We start from the raw sequence: 13,442 nt of genomic DNA on the forward strand, positions 1-13,442 counted from the left end.
GTCTTTCTCCCCGCGCCAGGATACTCACCAGTAACAGAGCGCGTTACAAAACGGTTTATACTTATACTTATACTTATACTCCATCGGGCTTAAATTGCAAGTACGGAGGCTTAATCGTGAAAGCGTGCAGATCACTAACACGACGAGAAGAAGTCAAGGCCAGAAGTAATGCAACCTTCCAGGTAAGATACTTGATGTCTGTTCTATGAATTGGCTCAAAAGGAGGCTTCATAAGCTGTGACAATACCACGTTGAGGTGCCATGCCGGAGGAGGGCGCCTAACAGGAGGAAACTTCCTGAAGAGACATTTGAAGAACTGTCGGATTATTCTGGATGAACAGAGAAACGTTGAACCATCGTGTCGAAAGCGCGAGATAGCCGCTAGAAAAACCCTCAAGGTGGCATGAGAGAGACCAGACTGAGCAAGGCTCAGAAAGAAAGGCAAAAGCTGCTCCGGAGTGGAATTGATAGGATGGACATTGGATGCAGCGCACCAATGACAAAAACGCTTCCATTTTAGCTTGTACGTTTTGATTGTTGATGGAGCTCTAGCAGACGCTAGAATGTCTCTGCATTCTTGGGTCATATCTAAATTAGCAAATTCGACGAATTCAGGTTCCATGCCGATAATTGAAGTGTGGCTGGGTCTGGATGACAAATTTGACCTTCGTCCATGGTTAGGAGGTCTGGACGTGGATGCAGATGAATGGGTTTGCACTGGGATAACAGAAGCAGTTCTGAAAACCATGCTTGTCTGGGCCAACGAGGGGCGATCAGTATTAAGTGGCAGGGCTGCCTGCGCATCTTCCACAATGTCCTCGGCACCAACGGGATTGGTGGAAATGCATAAGCAAACAGGCCGCTCCAATCCATGAGAAGGGCATTTCTGCTGGACTCTGGGTGGGGATGCCAGCTTGCGAAGGATCGGCACTTCCGATTTACTGGGGTTGCAAAAAGGTCCATCATGGGATGACCCCAACGGCGGAACACCAGGTCCAGAGTCGGCTGATGTATCTCCCACTCGTGAGTGGATGACGTGGACCTGCTCCGAGAATCCGCAAGGATGTTGGATACCCCCGGCAGATGGACCGCCGTCAAAGAAATTTGATGACGAAGAGCCCAATCCCAAATCCTTTGAGCCAGTCGAGACAGTGGCTGAGATCTTGTGCCGCCCTGTTTGTTCATGTAGTGCATGCTGGTGGTATTGTCTGTCTGAACCATCACCGACTCCCCTTGCACTACGGGCAAAAATGATCTGAGCGCTAGGAAGATCGCCATCAAATCCAGCCTGTTGATATGCCAGGTTCGTTGTGTCGCCGTCCATTTGCCTTTGATTGAAAGGTCCAGGAGATGAGCGCCCCAACCCTCCATGGATGCTTCTGTGGTCAACGTCAGATCTGGAGACTGGGCCAGAAACGAAGTTCCCTCGTCCAGATTGGATGGTTGTTGCCACCAAAGCAAACTGGTCTTCATGGGGACGTTACTCTCACTAGGTCGTTGAAAGACCCCGACACCTGGCGCCATTGCAGGTCCAATTCCTCCTGTATAGGACGAGTGCGTAACCTGCAATTCGGGATCAGTGCGATACAGGACGATGCCATCCCCAGAAACGACTTTAACGTCCGCACAGAAACTGACTGTTTTGACCGGATGAGGGAGACCAGACGGACTATCTTTTGATGACGTTCTAGGGAGATGAAGGCTTTTGACAGGTCCGTGTCTAGAATTGCTCCCAGGAAGTTTCTTCTTTGCAACGGTGCAAAGTGTGACTTCTCCATGTTGATGGTTAACCCCAGTGACTCGAACGTCTGTTGACAGAGACATGTGTAGTGAGCCAGCTGTTGAGGGGATTGGGACTTTAGAAGACAATCGTCCAGATAAGGAAAGATCTGAACTCCCTGAAGACGCAGATGAGCCATGACCGGGGCCAAAATTTTCGTGAAGACACGAGGTGCTGACCGTAGGCCAAAAGGTAGCACCTTGAACTGATAGTGCATGTGCCCCACTTTGAACCTCAGAAACTGGCGATGCCGATGGAGTATTGGCACATGAAAATAGGCGTCTTGCAGGTCTATCGTTGTTAGGAAATCTCCGCTGCAGAGAAGTCGCAAGACTTCCGATAGCGTTAGCATGCGGAAAGATTGTGGTTTTAAAAAGAAACTGAGAGCTCTCAAATCCAGAATGGGTCGCCACTCTCCCGTCTTCTTGATAGTGAGGAAAAAACGTGAGTAGAAACCTTTCCCTCGCTGAGATACAGGAACCACTTCGACTGCACCCTTTTCTATCAGAAGACGAACCTGATGTTGTAATTCCTCGAGATGGGGAGGTGGCGGGCCTGATGGTGGAGAATTTGGAGGAAACTCTGTGAACTCCAATGCATGACCCCTGTGGACAATGTCTAATATCCATTGGTCCGATGTTATCATAGACCACTGGGAATAAAACCGTGAGATTCTCCCTCCAACTCTCTGCGGAACCTGAAAGTCATTGACGTTTGTTGTTGGAGCCCCTATAATTAGGTTTTCCTCTATAGGGCTTTGACTGCTGCTGACGATTTGACTGCTGGTTGGAGTAACGCCGGTTTCCTTGATTGTACTGGCGGTACTGAGACTGTCCTCCTCAAAAAGTGCTTGAAGACGAGCCTCGTCCACGCGCACCACGAAAGGGCTGCTTTTTGTATTGCAAGGATCCAAGCGACTTTGCCGTATCGGTGTCTTTCTTTATTGATTCTAGTGCCTCATCGATGTGAGAGCCAAAGAGAGACTCACCGTCATACGGCATGTCGAGTATCTTCGACTGGACCTCCTGTCGAAATGATGTGGATTTAAGCCAACCCTGACGTTGGAGAGCCGCAGCACTGGCAAGGATACGAAAAGCAGTACCCGCCACGTCCACCGCACAATCGATCATCTCTTCTGATGCCCTACTGCCATCCTGAAGGATCTGTTGTGCCTCCGCTCTGGATGCCTCAGGTATCAGCGAAACTAACGCAGAAATATCTGACCACATTTGTCGGTCGAACCGACCTAAAATGGCCAATGCATTTGCGGCACGGACTGATGTAGACGCCATGGATGAAAACATTTTCACAATCGCATCCAAACGTCGACCTTCTCTATCAGGTGGAGTAGTGATAGGAGTTGCAGGGTTACGTGATCGTCGTTGCGCTGCCTGGGTCACCACTGAATCCGGCTTAGGATGCGAGAGCAAGCAAGCGGGGGAACCAGTTGGGGCCCTATATTTTTTCTCCAGCCGAGGGAGTTGAGCAGGTAAGGAGTTGGGAGCGTGCATGATCTTTAAACCCTCCTTCCACACAAATTCGATAATAGGTATGGTATGGACCTGTTTATAAGGTTGTTTTTTGAAATCATAGAGAAAGCAGTCTTCCTGTCGCTGCGCTCTCGGTAATTTAAAGCGGTCTGCCGCCTTATCCATCAATATATGGAAACTAGCGATGTCAACCGGAGGTGAATCACCGGTGTTGGCCGGCTGAGGAGAGGGCGTCTGCATTCGATCGTCATCGAATTCCGCCATATTCGGGTCTTGTTCATCATCAGAATCCTGGGGAACTTCTCCTTCCTCTCTGTCCGTCTCTGCCTCATCATCCGCATCTTGTTGATAATTAGTGGGGATAGCTTGATGGGGCCGTTCTGAATGAGCAGTCTGCTCTGAAGATTGCTGCTGATGTTGAGTAGGCTCTGTTGTCTCAGATGTGGCATGGCACGGTGTACCCTGAGGTGTTGGAGGAAATCTTCTATTGTAATCATTCAGCATATGCTGGAGGTTGGAAAATAGAGATACTGGAAATGTTGCCATAGGAACCTGTACATATTGTTCCTCTTGCTGGTCACCGTCCTCCTCCTCATCGTCTCCAGAACTTGTGTCCTGACACTTAATAATCAAGTCCGATGGACTATGGGCATCACCAAGGACATCGTCGTCCGCAATGGATTCCGTCTCATGGTCAGTAGCCATCATTGGTGAGGGTGGCTGGAGAGTAGGAGGTGGCAATTGGAGAGTAGACTCCTTGCAAATGTCCATAGAGGGCTCCGTAAGGACTGGACAATTTGAAGTGTTCAAAGGCACTAGGGGCATAGTGGCGAAAGACCTCGATCCTGATGTGGATTCTGCCTGCTGTGTTCCAGAATTTAACGGCAAAACTGCCGTCGACGTAGCCGGTGCCGTCGACGAGTTAATCGACTTAGATATTTTCCCTGGAGCGATCGTCGACGATGATGATGTAGACACAGCTGTCAGAGACGGTGTCTTTTTAAATGTAGTCGTCGACGACAAGTGTTTTGCCATAGCCGTCGACGGTGCCTTCGTCGACGGGATCTTCGTCGACGAATCCTTGGATGTTATCTTCTTCGTCGACGAAGCCTTCGTCGACGGGATAAGACTCGTCGACGAGCTGGTCGACGAAGCTTTAGATGTCGTCGGGACCTTCAGCGTCGACGATGATTTCTTAGTCGACGGCAGCTTCTTCGCCGACGAGGTAACAGGGATCGTTGACGAGACTGTGGATAGTGAAGCTCTCGTCGACGTGCAAGACGTCGACAAAACAATCGTCGACGACGATGAAGCAGACGTCGTCGTCACTGTGATCGTCGACGAAGCCACCGCAGCCAATTTCGTCGTCTGAATGGTCGTCGACGAGCCCGTCAACGACCGCTGTGTCAGAAGTGTAACAACACTTATAGAGGCTGGAAATGACGCCTGAGAGCCAGGTCTAGTGGGCGCAGACACAGAAGTCACAGAAGCAGTAGGTTTTACTTGGGCTACTGTTAAAGCCATCTTTTTCTTCTTCAGAAAAGGAGAAGGTAACTCCTGAACACTGCCACGCTTGGAAGCAACAGTTGAAAAACCTGACTGGAAACTCTCTGCGTCTGATAAAACTTCCTCCTTGTCCCGAAGGCGCTTCAACCACAGAAGAAGACTACCTTCCCTGTCTCTGAGAGTTTTTGCTGAAAAAGTTCTACAGAACTTGCAGTCAGCCACCTTGTGTTCAGGATATAAACAGTAAATACACTTTTGTGGGGGTCCTTCTCAAACAAACGTAGTTTCCCACAGGAAGAGCAAGGTCTAAACAAAGACTTCTTACTTGACATCTTTGAGAAAACAACTGAAGTAGTAGAAGTTAGAAGAAAACTGAGCAGAGCTCAGGGAGACTCCCTTCACACGACGTGCGGTAGAAAATCTGAGGGCTTGAGCTTCTGAGGAGAAGGTTCTAGAGGGTGCTTGAGCCTGATTGGCTGCAGTTTGGACTAACATAATGACACTGATATGTTACAAATGAGTTTTTCTCTGATAATGCATTCCTATGGAGGAACCATTGTACAGGTTTTTCAGTGTGTATTATCTCTAGTTTATTATGTATTATGTTATTACATATATATATATATATTAGCATTATTGCTATCTTTATGTACCGTGGGACTCTCACTTCGACGACGGGGAATATTCAAGCATGTGAATCTATGAAAGACACCCCTAATACTGGAGAATAAGGACTATAAAGTTACATCTCCATACAAGGAATACAGATTCACTTAGAAGAGAAAGTGCTGATCTCCCTACTGTATGTACATATTCAGGGATGAAGAACGGGGGTGGACAAATTACACCCAATCTTCCTGCCCTTAAACTATTCTAGTTATCTTTCAAGAGAGCTAGCAGGTGGGATTGCCATTGGCTCTACAACAGGCCTTCATAAAGGTAAGTGGAGAATCTTGGAGAAGTGTTTAATGCTCTTTGACTTCAGAAGAGTGTTTCGATTTCCTGTCTATCTACACCAGACCCCCCACCCCCCGCAAGACCGTTTCCGTTGCATATTGAAAGCATGGGAACAATTGTATTTGGCTCTAAAGTTGTTTGCAATTATGTAATATGCAAGAGATTTCAGATTACAATAGTTTGCACATTTCAGTTTTCCCTCATAATATTTTGTTCTATGATACAAAGTTTGGCAAAGTTTTTATTTGGCTTCGGTAGTTTCCAACATAAGGACTGGAATGAGGAATAGGACGAAGAGGTAATGTTCAATTTACTTAATGGAACTTGTCCGAGTGGAGCTTCAAAATTAATTCTTCTGTGTAGCTGAATCTGGGAGGATTTTTTTTTTACTGGGAAGGAAATTGGATACTAGAAAGACCGTTTGTCAGAGGAGGAAGGCAGAGTTGTTTTTATTTATCACCAGAACCCAGAGATTTATTTTTTAAATATTAGATGATAATTTTGGTGCAGTTAGTATAAACGCATAAAAGGTCCCTTGTAATCAAAAAGGGCAACGTTTATTCAAAACACTTAGTAAAAAACTGGACAATACTGGTTTGTTATCTGCGATCAAAAGAAAAAATAGGTATTTAGTTAACAATTTTTAGACGAGATGTTTTGCTTTGTTAAACACATTTTGGCTTGGGAAGTGGGAGTTTTGTTGTGTGCAAGCTTCACTATTAGCATGTTCAGGTTTTGTTTAGCTTTGTTGAAGTGTGCCAAGTGAGCGAAGAGCATTAGTGAAGCTTGGTAGAACAGTGTGGAGCTGCCATTACCTAATCCACTACATTAGCATTGTATGTGTAATACATTTACAGCACTGGCTGGTCCTCTAAAGATTATTTAATTAATCGGGAGGGCCCAAAAGGTAAATATTACTTACTCGTTAAGCATCTATTTGTAGTGTGTAGAGTTGTAGATTCATAAGCTCTGCATACTCCTGCAATCTAGTGTTGGGCTCAGACATGTGCAAGTTGTTTTCCTTCAAATGAGCCTTTAGAGTCACTAGGTATATGGAAATTCCTTCTTCAGCTGGCTTGCGCATGGGCACAAATTCCAGGTTACATTATTTTTCACTCTGCAGGTAGGAGTAGTGTTGAGTGGTAGAAAGACTAATACACCTGCTCTTAGTTAAGGGGTTTGTCTATAGAAAAAATCTAAAGCCACATGTTCCAGTGAGGAGGAAGAGTGCATGTGAATCTATAACCCCCATGATGCAAACTGATTCCAAAAGGGTAAGCTACATGTTTAATTGGTAGCATGTGTTCCTGTAGATACACATACTCTGCATAAACGATATGCAGTCCCTCTGAATAAGAGGTGGCTAGTGTGTGCATGAGGCAGGTGTCTGCAAAAAAGGGTTCTAAGGGCTGTGTGGCCAACTTGAACTTGATGCCTAGCAAGAATATCCACACAGTAATATTTAAATGAATGTGTGCTTGAGAAAGAGTGTGTGTGTGTGTGTGTGTGTGTGTGTTTGAGAGAGAGAGTGTGTGTGTGTGTGTGTGTGTGTGTGTGTGTGTTTGAGAGAGAGAGTGTGTGTGTGTGTGTGTTTGAGAGAGAGAGTGTGTGTGTGTGTGTGTGTTTGAGAGAGAGAGTGTGTGTGTGTGTGTGTGTGTGTTTGAGAGAGCGTGTGAGTGTGTTCTGAGAGAGTGTGTGGGTGTTTGAGAGAGAGTGAGTTTGAGAGAGATAGTGTTAGTGTTTGAGAGAGAATGAGAGTGAGTGTGTCAGAGAGTGTGAGTGTGTATCCTTAACTTCTATCATGATTGTTGCTCTTCCCAGTCTGTATCAGAACCAGAAAAGAGGGGTGGGATGCTTGAGGTTACAGCTTCCCTGAAGTAGTCTGGGGTATTCTCTGCAGAGTGTTTGTGCAGCTTGTGATGCGCCCCGTACCATTCTCGCTGGTAGCAGAGTGTCATCTTGGATCTGGACCCCAGGGAGGCCACGCAGGTAGCTTCGAGCAATGAGAACAAGCACAAATTACACACCTGGTGACGGTCAGACCACTGGAATTTCACACTGACGCTGGGGCAATGTCAAAAAGTCATCGGTTCCATTACCAATCAGGCATTCTTTAGCTGGAAGTCAAGTTTAAGCTCAAGTAATGGAGCTGGGCCCAAGGCCCAAAGGCAGAGATTGGGCAGTAGTTTGTGTTGTGGAGATCTGGGAGGAGACTGTGATAAATTAGCATTTTAAGCTGCAATCAGTGTCGAAAAAGAAGACAAAGAACAGTGGATGAAAGTGTCAAGAGGGACTGCAATCACAGAACTCCAGTCATGCACGTCAGACCCAGAAGCTGCAAAGAAAATCTAACATGGCGTTGCTGCCCTTGTGCAATCTTATATAAAGAGTCATCATACACCTCTTGGCTCAAAAGACTTAGTAGAAGAAAAACAACTTGCATACTTTTGAGCCCAATTCAATATGGCAGGACCATGCAGAGCATTTGTATTGATGGAGCGAGGTGGAGAAATGAAATTTTGTATACCCCTTGTGAAGTCACACTTCCATAACCATAACTTGAAGTAATTGAGTGATGTGTGAAATTAACCAACTTAGAATAAAAATTGCACCTACACAAGTACACATGGGAAACTAATGTTGCTTATGTTGCAATCATAATTAACTATTTATGTGATTCTGTCGTGTCCTGAACTAATAAGCAGCTATTAAATAATCAAAAGCGGCAAAAATGTGCTTTTTGTTTACGTATTTGTGACTGGAGGTTGGAGACAGGTGAGCATATCGCGCATAAATGTAGCTTATTTGCTAGGTAATAACTAACAGGGAAACCTTAGTATTAGGGCGGTAAACAGAAGGGATATATTTCAATAATTAACATTTATTTGCGTTTGTTTTTATGATAGTTCCCATTTTGGCTCTTGAGGCCTACTAAAACATGGAGTCTTTCGACTACTGTGACAATAAAATATAATGCGCGCACGCGCGCTGAAAGCCGAGATTGAATGCGAGCTGCTTGTGCACAAACGAAAACAAGTTCAAGGACAGCATGCCCTGGAAGCCCTGATGACTGCCAAAAGAATGGACGTATGAGTTACTGAACATGGGAAAAGTCCAGGGAGTTGCTAGTTGAGGATGTGACTAGGCCAAAGACTTTCTTAAACAAAGGACTCTTTAAAATTCGGCTGACACCATTGGGACTCTTAGATGTGTGGAGGATCAGGTAACCAACGGACAGGCAATTTACGTTCCACTCCGGGGCCCACAACAGTCTCTCCAGACTGGACTATATTTTTACCTTAGCCACCGGAGTACTAGGAATGATTGATATCCAACATCTCCCGAGAGGCATTTTAGATCACGCCCCGGTTAGTGTCACTTACGCATCCCCCAACCTACAGAATAGACGGCTATTCCCCATTAGACCTGGGTACTTACAGGATAAGAAGATTCGAGAAATACTGCTCAGGCCATTAAATACTATTTCGAAGACAATGAACATTCGGTTTCCTCGCCATCGACACTCTGGGAGGCGTACAAGACAGACTATATCGGCGATAACGGGAAAAAAGAGGGATCAGCTGAAGCACATAGCAGACCTAGAGGAGGCGGTGGCTAGGACTGAAAGAGAGCACACACTAGACATCACAGAGCACACGACACATACACTAAATCTGGCACAACAGGAATATAGGGCCTATACGCGAGGGGAGGTAAAGGATAGACTTAAGAAAACCCAGCATACTATTTACGGCCAGGGGGAGAAGGCAGGGAAGTTACTGGCGTGGTTAGGGAAGAAAGAAAGGGGGAGCAATTGGATAACACAAATACGTACGCAAGAGGGCGTGCTAGTGCAGGCCCCACAACAGATAGTGGATGAGTTGGCTGAGGCAACAATTGAAGACAACCTGGCGTTTTTGCATGACATACAGACACCCACCTTGGGGGAAGACACTGTCTCAGCACTGGAAGAGGATTTGACGCAGGAAGAGATCACACAGGCAGTTAGGGCACTACACACGGGGAAGGCGTTGGGGCGAAATGGAATTCCAATTGAATTTTACAAACTGGGAACTGCACAGATTGCGCCACGCCTCCTTGACATGTATAAAGAAAGCTTGGACAATGGGGCTCTCCCTAGTGACCAGAGACTGGCTACGATAGTGGTCATACACAAGCCGGGTAAACCTGCGCAGGAGTGTGGATCATATAGGCCAATCTCGCTGCTCAATGCAGAGGCTAAGATCTTGGCCAAAGCCCTGACTACGAGACTCCAGCCCTATCTAACCGACATCATCCACCCGGAACAGTCGGGATTCATGCCTCACCGCAATACGGCACTCAACCTGCGGCGGCTGTTCGGTGTGCTGGAGCGTAGGGAGACAATAGGTGAAGACGCGGCCATACTGTCCCTAGATGCCCGTATGGCATTCAATCTGGTGGAATGGCCTTTCCTTTTTGCGGTCCTCCAGCACCTGGGCTTCGGCCCCAAATTTTGTAAATGGATAGGCTTACTATATAAACAACCAGTTGCTAGGGTGGTAGTGAATGGCTGTCTTTCCAGGGAATTCTCACTAGGTAGAGGGACGAGGCAGGGGTGCCCGCTGTGATCCCTGCTCTTTGCTATATTCTTGGAGCCGTTAGCGACATGGGTCAGGCAGGACCCACAATACAGGGCATCAAATGGGCGTTGGGCTGGAAAGACAGAATATCGTTGTATGCAGACGACATCCTGCTATATCTCACTTCCCCAACACAGTCTATCAATCGTCTACTCGACATCTGTGCAGAGTACGGGCGGGCGTCTGGATACATGATAAATTGGGATAAGTCTTTATTGTATGTCTTCAAAGGCTCGCCACCGCGATTACCAAGGGGGTGCGAATTTCAGACAGTCACGGATGGCTTTAAATATCTAGGAATCTTCATTACGCCACACCGGGCACAATTTATGGACAGAAATGTAATGCAGCCACTACAGCAGCTTAAGCAGGATGTACAGCATTGGTGAACACTGCCTCTTACACTCCTAGGGCGTGCAGCTCTCTTTAAGATGGTGGCACTGCCGAAATTCCTATATGTGCTACAAAATACCCCTTATCTGGTCCCAGCTCAGTATATTAGGGCAGTTGAGGCAGAAATCACCACTCTCCTCTGGGAAGGGAAGACAACCCGCATTGCCATGAAGAAATTGACCAGAAGCTGGTACGATGGGGGGGATAGCTCTGCCTGACGTTAGGGCATATTACTGGGCATCGCACCTCATCCAGATCAATCAGTGGTTACATGTCCCTCAAAACGAGCCGGCATTCAGGATGGACAGGCATATTTTGGAGGAGAAAGGTATCATGAGTGCCCTGTACAATAGGAAACGGAAACAGAAGGCTTCCAGACCGACGCACCACACGATTAGTATCTGGTATATGGCGCAGCGTGCATTAGGGTGGGAAGGAGTGATTACGTTAGCAACACCACTGTGGGTCTCCCCAAAGCTTGGCAGACTTGGCAATTCCAGGGGTTTCCAGAACTGGGATAACATTGGGATCTCGTCAGTGGGAGATTTGTGGCAGAAGGGACAAGTCATACTGTTCACGCAACTACAGACTACCTATGGCCTAGCGGAGACAAAACGTTTCCGCTATATACTGGAGAAGTGTGGCTCAATGGTTAGAGCGGCAGACCCTGATGCAGAAGTCTGGCCCGGGACCAGGGTTCAATTCCCCGCCTCGGCGGGTCTTGGGCTCAAACATTCCACGGACCTGATAATTCTCGCCTCGGTGCCTATTCCAATCATGGAGTCCCACTCTGCAACTCTGGGCAATAGCTTGCTTAATCTCCACAACGGCCCCCACAACGCTAAGGATGCCTGGCCTCCACCTTGGGGGTGCCCAGGAGTGGACACCTCACAGGGAAAGCCAGGATGGGTTCCACAGCGGTATTCGTACAAGCGCCTTGAGACCCTTGCGGGTGAGTAGTGCGCTATACAAGTATCAATTTATATTTACAATTTTGATATGCACATCAGACACGCACTACAATCAGCTCTGCCGCCAGGTGCAACCCCAGAGGAATCCCCACCATTGGAGGATAGGCTACTGACCGACCACCTTCACAAGAAGGCGATCTCCTTGACCTACAGAAAAATCATTAACAATAGATCTGACCCCATTGATACAGTGGAGGCAGATGTGGGTGACATTGACAAAACAGACTGGCGGGATGCGCTCGCCTCCCCAAGAGAGGCTGCAATTCCATCCAGGTTGCGTTTGGTACAACTCAAAATACTGCACCGCACATATTACACGAGGGTGCTGCTACATAGAATAGGGAGTGCGGACACAGCACAGTGCCTGAGGGGGTGTGGGGGAAACGGGGACCTTTTTTCATACAATATGGACCTGCCCCGCAATTGGTAGATATAGGTTGGCAGTGATGAGAACACTTTCCCAAGCTTCAGGAATCATGATATTGCCAGAGCCAAAATATTGCCTATTGAACATTTGGGAATCTACGGATTTGAGTGTGGCAATGCAGGGTTGGGTCACACTGGGAGTTACAATGGCAAAAAGAAACATAGCGCAGCGATGGGGTTCTGGAATTAGTCCGACCTTAGCCCAGTGTTGTGCAGACATGGACCTTGCAATGGTAGCAGAAAGATCTGTTTTTATATACAGAGGATGTCCCAAAAAGTGGGAAAAAGTATGGGGAAGTTGGAATGTATATAGAGGCGGAATCTGTGAGCCGCCGCCCCCGGAAGACTCGGACTCTGATTCTGATGATGGCACCTAACTGTTTCTTATGCCCGAGATCTGGCCCACTGTATGGGGGAGAGATGGAGAGATGGACACAACTGGCTGGTGGAAAGACCCTGGTGCTTGAGGGAGTGTGTATGTATAAACCTGCAATTCTGGTCTGTACTGGTGTCATGAACGAAATAATGTATGAATACTGTTCAAGTCTTTCAAATAAAAATGTTTTTAAAAAAATAATAATAATTCGGCTGACACAAATGAAATTGAATATTAGAATGATGAGGTGATGCTCATCCACCCCCAAATTGTCCAATCAGAACTCGAGTTTATGCTGAAAGTTACTTTTGTAGATAGATAAAGTTAATGAAAAAGGTATGAAAAGTGCTGATTTTACTTAAGAAAAAACTCTCTTCCAATTTTCCTCTGGAGATGCTGACGGTATGCTGATTTTTTCTGAGATGTAAGACTTTGAATAATTTTCTATTTTTCTTTGAATGAGAAATGAGCTTTAGTTGAGGTTAATAGTTAGGGAAGTGAGGAGCAAATGAATTTTGGGAACTATCTGTCTTTTGCTAAACTTGTGTTCTGAAATCTAAATAATAATGTCTATTTTCGAACTTCTGAAATAAAAATGAATATAACTGATCGAGATAAAACTTTTACTCTTTTAAAATTATCTTTTGAATAAAGAAATAAATAAAGCGAATAAACTGTTAGACATGCAAAATTTTGCTTTTAATAAAATTAGATAAATGGAGAATTAAGCTGGTCTTGTATTTTCCTTCACCTAATTTTTTACTAGCAGATCTGTTGACCATAACGGTGGTGTGTCTAAATAAATGTCCTATCGATAGAAACCATGGTAAAACTCTTTAAACTGCAGGTGTAAATAGTATTAATATTTAGTTTTAATGTAGACACTCCGCTATAATACAGCAGCTCTCCTTTGAATCTCAC

This window comes from Lissotriton helveticus, chromosome 4_1 (genome assembly GCF_964261635.1).
Source record: "Lissotriton helveticus chromosome 4_1, aLisHel1.1, whole genome shotgun sequence".
Taxonomy (NCBI): Eukaryota; Metazoa; Chordata; class Amphibia; order Caudata; family Salamandridae; genus Lissotriton; species Lissotriton helveticus.